Raw genomic sequence first — 7,416 nt, 5'->3', positions numbered from 1 at the left:
CCGGGGTACACAAAGGAAAGCAACAACCAAACGGAAAACGATAAAAGAAGAAAAATAAAAAACAAATCTCAGAAAACCTTCGAGATCAGGATGCCAAAGCATCAACCAGTGAGCATGATGTCCAGGAAACTGGACAGGTACCAAATGGGGGAAGCCCGCAGGGCTCCACCAGGTAGGCTCCTGGTGGGGGACAATCTTCTGGAAAACCAGGAGACGTAGGTAGGTAGGCATGTAGCATGTATAGCGAAGGTAGTGTATCCATAGAGGAAAACATAGAACACATGAAGGAATCTCAGGGTACACAAAGCATATGAAGTGTTAAATGAAGTGTGGGTGCGTGCGAAGGAAAGTTGTGTAGAGGGCAGAGTCAAGTGATACCGGCCATTACCAGAGGCCCAAAGGGCCTAAGATAGGAGTGAAAAAAATATAAAAGAAAGCAAAGGAAAATACAAAAACAGATATATGCAGAGACATCGAGAAGATGTAGCTCACGTAAGTCCTGGCGTCTGGAGGCCGCAGTAGGGTGCGAGGTCGGTAGGTGCCCGTCTGGGGAGGCGTGTGTAGTGTAGTGAAGAGGAGCAGTCAACCGGTACGGCGGAGCAAGCCTCCGGCAGTCGTGGAGCAAGATGTCCGCGGCAGATCCGCTGGATGAGGTCGCGGGTCTCCGTCTGCAGATACCGGAGAGCACTTGGGAGAAGGAATCGCAATGTCCCCAGGGGGGGGTCAGGTCGTCTTCGGTCGGCGTGTCGATCAGCTAGCTGAGCACCACCAGCACCCTCCACATCTCGTTGCGAGGGTGGCCTAGCGAAGCGCTTGGAGCGAAGCTTACGTTGTGGTAGCTGGGACCATAATGCAGGTGAGTCAGTCAGCCGCAGTACAGGTGCAGATGAGTTTGTCCATTCCGGGAGAAAGACCGGCGGCAGGTTAAGCTCCGACAGGAACTCCTGGAGGCCCGGAGGGTTGTGGCAGAATAGTAGAGTGAGTACCCTTTCGGGCAATTAAGGAGAATGGGAACCCCCACTGGTACGGGATTCCCGCGTCTCGTAGAGCTGTGGTGAGAGGGCAAAGAAGCTGTCTGGTCTGCAGGGTAATCGGTGAGAGGTCCTGAAAGATGTTAATTTTCTCGCCTTGGAAGACAATGTCTCTTTTAGCATGGCACTGTCGCATTATCTGGTCTTTCACCCGGTACTCGTGGAGGCAACAAATGACATCCCTTGGCGGCATGTCTTTCGGACCTCGTGGACGTAGAACCCTGTGGGCCCTATCGAAAACGGTGTTGAACAGGGCCTGGAGAGTGGAGGGTAGGTCCGCAGCAAGGACGGTTTCAGGTAGGCCCCTAACCTACGTCCCCGGTTGTCGAGGTCTTCGACTTGACAGAGGAGGCGTGATATCATACCTTGTTGAGAGGTGTATTGGTCGAGCAAGCCATCCACCGTATTGGAAATCTTTGTGTGTTCATCTTCAAGGGAGGCCATGCGGTCGCCAAGGTGTGAGAGATTGTGCTTGATGTCCTTCAGGTCCTCCTGAAGGCCCAACAAGGCCGAGTGTATTAGGCCAGCCATTTCTGTCTTTGTGGGTAAGTCCTTAATGGCATCCTGCCATGCGTGATCATGTTGTGGTAAAGATGGTGCAATAGAGCCCGCCAAAGAAGACGAATCTGAAGGAGCACTGCGTGGGCTCGGTGGCGGGGACACTGTGACGGATCGTCCTGTGCCCCAGACTGGACACATCCGCCAGACAGCTCCTTCCTTCTCCCAGTTAAGCGGACGCGCTGCGGCTGTCCGAAGAAAGCAGTCACAGACCAGCACTTCCCTCAATCATGAGACAGAACTTCATGCTTTGAGGTTAGAAACAGAACTCTCTTTATTACAAACACACAGAACTTATATACAATCTACATTCACTGTGCACCGAACCCAACCCCCAATCCTATCAGCCACATCCCATGACAAATCCCATCAGCCACATCCCCTCACAAATCCCATCGGTATACAGAGGATGTATCAGGTGAGGGGATTAAGGGATACAATGGGTTCCCCCACCTGTGTTATCCCCCCTGTAGTGCGGGTGCCGTCTGGGCAAACAGGGCTGTGCTGTCTGATTAAGAGCCCCAGCCAGATTATGGGATCGTCTCTTTGAAGGCTGGAGCTGCAGCCACATTCAAACAAGGTACAAATAAATATAATAATAATAATAACAGTGAAGATCAGACATAGGTTCTTCACATTACTCCCCTCTTGTGCAAATGTCCGGCAGACACAGCCAGATCCCTAACGGATCGGCTTGGGGATGACCGGGCCTCTACTGTCTCTAGTCCTGCGGGGTAGGGAGAGCAGGCGTGCGGCTTCTGGGGCACCCTGGCAGCCCCATGTCAGTCACCCAGGCTCCTTGGCCTGGCCCGTAGTCAAAGGGTAAGAGGCCAGCCCAGAAGCCTCTCCAGTGGGCAGCCCTCTTTAGTCTCCTCTGCAGGCATGGGAGACCTTTCTCCAGGGCTTCCTTTCCCCTCTGGGCCCTCAGCCCAGACTCGGCTCCCTCCCAACCTGATGGAACCCTCCCATGGTTACCCTGACTACGGGCTTGTCCCGAGTCAGCTCCACATTCCCCCACCCAAACAACAAGAGCCCACTCCAAAGCAGCAGCAGTTTCACTTACCCCTACCTGGCTCTCCGAGCTGGGGCTCGTTTTGCCCACTGGACCATGCCGCTGGGGAGGAGTGCCGGTTGCCCTACCTCCCATACTTGGTGACAGCCGCTGGGGAGGGTCGCCGCCTGCGCCCCCTCCCAGATGCTCGTGCTGGGGAGAGCCAGATAATGGGGGTGTAAGCTCTGGAGGGCAGAGGTCAGCGACTCTCTGCTCGGTTGCCAGTGCTTCTGCTGGTGCAGGGAACGTTGCTGGGCAGAGAACAGCGTCACTCTGCCCTGTGGCCAGCTCTTCCTCTGGTGGTTCCCTGCTAGCAGGTGGGGACCCTTCGCTGTGGGGCGGGCAGAGGCCAGCAGCACTCTGCCCTGTTGCCGGCGTTTCAGCCGGAGCGAGGATTGCTGGTGCAGGACAGAGGTCAGCGACTCTCTCTCCGGGTGCCAGCACTTCTGGTTGGTCCTCGTTAGCCGGCGGGAACACTGTTCTGGGGGATGAGCAGAGGCCAGCAGCACTCTGCCCCATGGCCGGCTCTTCTGCCGGTCTGCCATTTTGCGGTGCTGGGCAGAGGATCGCGTCGCACTGCCCTGGTGGGTCCCTGCTAGCAGGCAGGGACATTTCACTGTGAGGCGGGTAGAGGCCAGCGGCACTCTGCCCCGCTGCCGGCGCTTCAGCCGGAGTAGGAGGGGCGCATGGTGCTGGGCAGAGAACAGCGTCTCTCTGCCCTGTTGTCGGCGCTTCTGCCGCCTCTAGTGGAAACCCATAGACCGCTGCCTCAAATTCCGGCGACTGCATGCGGTCCATAATCGCCCTGAAGACTTCCTCCCAAAAGTGATTGCCCACTTTTACCTCTTCGGGCTCTGGCTGCAATACCAGGGGCAGAGTGGCTGAACCAGCTCGCTCTGTAACCTCTGTTGGCTCACACTGCAGGGCGTAGCTCCCCTCGAATAGCGCCAAGTATTCTGCCTCGAGGCACCATTCTCTGTCTACTAGTCTCTCAAGGTCTTGGCTGAGTTCACTTGTTGCAGTGGGCGGCAGGGCTCTCCGGCGCTTGTCACTAATGTCCCACCATCGGTCCATGTTGCCATTGCCAAAGACACCCCTTTCCTCGAATGCCTCCCACAACAGGCCAGGCCCGCCAACATCCATCCCTTCCGGAGAATGGGCCTTTCTGGATTTTCGCTGCGGGCCTCGGGCTTCCCAGTATATGGCTCGGTACTCCTCTTCGAGCCCAATCTCCTGTCGGACCAGCCTCTCTAGCTCTGCAACCTCACCTGGAGACGCAGGTCCCCCGAACAAGTAGAGCCTCCCATTCACCTGGTCCCTGATTCGTTGTTCTAGGGTGGGCAGATGTGTACCTTGGTGGACGCTCCACTTTTCTAGGGCCGCTCTCCATCTCACGAGCCGGGCTCGGGTCCGTCTCTCAAACTCCCATACTGGAGTCTCCAATTCGAGGGTCTCGACTCCCCTCCAAGTCACCCCGCATCCCGGTGACTGTTCAATCCACTCCATCTGTGGATCCGTTTGGCTCTTCCTCGCCAGGGTATAACTTTGTTCTGCGGCTAGTTGCTTTGGTCCGCTCTGGTCTGGAAGGAGTAGATCCCACCGCTGCCACCAATGTGACGGATCGTCCTGTGCCCCAGACTGGACACATCCGCCAGACAGCTCCTTCCTTCTCCCAGTTAAGCGGACACGCTGCGGCTGTCCGAAGAAAGCAGTCACAGACCAGCACTTCCCTCAATCATGAGACAGAACTTCATGCTTTGAGGTTAGAAACAGAACTCTCTTTATTACAAACACACAGAACTTATATACAATCTACATTCACTGTGCACCGAACCCAACCCCCAATCCTATCAGCCACATCCCATGACAAATCCCATCAGCCACATCCCCTCACAAATCCCATCGGTATACAGAGGATGTATCAGGTGAGGGGATTAAGGGATACAATGGGTTCCCCCACCTGTGTTATCCCCCCTGTAGTGCGGGTGCCGTCTGGGCAAACAGGGCTGTGCTGTCTGATTAAGAGCCCCAGCCAGATTATGGGATCGTCTCTTTGAAGGCTGGAGCTGCAGCCACATTCAAACAAGGTACAAATAAATATAATAATAATAATAACAGTGAAGATCAGACATAGGTTCTTCACAGACACCATTTTGACACATGCCGTCTCCGGTTCTCGATCCGGAAAGTTATGAAAATATGCCCTCACCGAGGCCGAAGGAGGTTTCTCCTGGTGCCCGGAGGGCTTAGCCGTTAACGACGACTTGTGTGTCTTGCCCATCATCGGTAAAAAGCACCCAAAATGCAGTAAGTACCAAGAGAGTCCTCGGAGCTAACAACTCATGCGACCATGCTCCCACGCCCCCCTACATTATATTATTAAATATTAATGACACTAGTAGCCGTCTACACTGGTATACTATATGACAATATTATTATTATTATTATATACTATTATTAGTAGTACTATTAAATTTATACATTTTATTATTTAATTAATAATTCAAACTTAATTAACTAATTACTGACTGATTGACTGTCCTGAAATTACAAAATCTAGTTAAAAAAAATATTTTAAAAACTAAGGGAAGACAGGGCAGGCAGTAGGCACTGCCAGCCCAGGGCAAGGGCACCCCAGTGCCAGTGAGGCACTGTGTGCAGCAAACTGTCAGCTCAACAGCACTACACAGTTGACACAGAAGCACTGAAAAAAAACCTACTTCAGTAAAAGTACACTGTGAGAAATGCCAGGCTGAGAATTACCAGTCTCACACGGTACAATCTCTCTCTGTAACGCTCGGGTGCAGCACAGAAGTGTTGAAAGAGCAGTCACAGCGAAAATGAATGGATTCAAATGCAAGCTGTGCTCTTATATAGACTGTTTCCTATTTCAAAAAAAGCAGCACAGACATTGGATGAGCCCTCAGCATGATGTCACAAGAGTGAGCTGATTGGACAAACGAAAACCAACTCACTCAATCTGTGTCCTCGTCTTCTTTGACAAATTGGCGGACGTGCTGCAAAAACGAAGACTAACACGAAAAAACGAAGATTCTTCGCTTTGTGTGTCTTCGTCTTCGTGTACGTTTTGCCGCCGCCATCTTCGTTTTGAACAACGAAAACGCACTATTCATGTTCGTTTTCATGTTCGCCCGAAAACAAATGCACTAGTCTAGTTTCAAGGATAAAACTTATCTCAATGAGGTCTATTCACTAAAGTATGAGTGCCTGGCAAAGTGAGTTGGCAAACAAATGTGGGTTTGCAGCCCCAAAGTCCAACTTGCAAATTCACCAAAGGCAACTCACATAACCACTCGAAAAAAAAGTAACTCACATACACTAGCATTCAGTATATTCAAGTTTAAACTCTTTAAGACCAGGGTTATTTTCATGTTTTGCTAATGTACACCCATCAATTACCGTATTGGCTCGAAAATAGGCCGCACCCAAATATAGGCTGCACCCAAAAGTAAGTGTGCTTTTTTAAAGAAAAAAAATTCTGCCCCCCGGAGATATGCTGCCACTCTGTCCCGAAGATGTGCCCCCCTCGGAGATATGCTGCCACTCTATTCCCCCCCGAGATATGCTGCCACTCTGCCCCCAAGATGTGCCCCCCCCCGAGATATGCTGCCACGCTACCCCCCCAAGATATGCTGCCGCTCTGTCCCCAAGATGTCCCCCCCCGCAAGACCCCATGGAGTCTGCACCGGTAAGTCTGGCGGGGCCGGCGGGGGACATCTACGCATAACGCGTATTCAACTTCCGGTGCCGGCACTTCCGCCGTGGGAAGTACCGGCAAGGAAGATTGTTAACTGTTATGTATTGGGGTACTATATAGTCTGTTTTGCCAGTAGATGGCAGCATAATGGAAATGTGCACTTGTGCTGTTGTGTTAGGTCTCTTGTGTATATATCTTAATGTGTTGCATGTGGTTAATGAAGTAAAGAAAATAAGTTATGTTCCACTGCTTGTCTGTGTTTGTGAGCAACATCTACATAACATTCAAATACACAAAATTAACGTACATCACATAGACGTTCACCGGCTGCGGCAATGCAAGCGTTAACCTCCGCTTCCGGCACGTCTGCACCATGTGCTTTAACAATCTCCCTTGCCGGGACTACAGGTAAGCAGGACAGAGCTGCACAGTGGTCGGCTGTGGGGTGGGCACTTAGCCCACGTGGCAGGTCATGTGACCGCTCATCAGGGACAACTGGGCAGTGTTCCAGGCCTGCTTCCTGCAGGGGCATCGGCAGGTGCTTCAGGGTGCGAGATGTGTCGCCGGAGCTGTTTTCCAGGGTTAGATCTGAGGACAGGACAGCAGGAGTCGTGAGAAGACGTCTACGGCTGCCCCATCTGGAGGTGGGCAGCTGGGTGAGTACGTCAGGCATACTGATCCTATGGGGGAGGGCCTGAACAGTGTTGCTGTGCAGCAGGGCACACGAAGGGGTGAGGCTTTTAGTCATTTTTCTGTCTCGTTTAGTGGCCTTAAGGATCTGTAGCAGAAGTACGAGGCTTCTTTAGCAGAGTCTAGTGGGGTTCCGGCAGGGACTGCTCCGGTGGCTGTTTGGGACAATTGTAGGGTGGCTGGTTCTTCTGACGCGTCTGGTGCATATTTTCAGGGTAAGTCGTGTGCCGGCAGGTGGCTAGCACAATGGTTTGGGTCGGATGTGGTTAGGAATCTTGTTTTTCTCAAATTATTTCCACTTCTGATGGCCATTTAGTTATCGGGGGACTTGTTGCAGGATAGGAGGATTAGATTTTGGTGTGATAACA

This window comes from Sceloporus occidentalis, unplaced genomic scaffold (genome assembly GCF_023333645.1).
Source record: "Sceloporus occidentalis isolate IW3139 unplaced genomic scaffold, rSceOcc1.0.p SCAF_32, whole genome shotgun sequence".
NCBI lineage: Eukaryota > Metazoa > Chordata > Lepidosauria > Squamata > Phrynosomatidae > Sceloporus > Sceloporus occidentalis.
Note: the sequence above shows the minus strand (reverse complement) of the source record.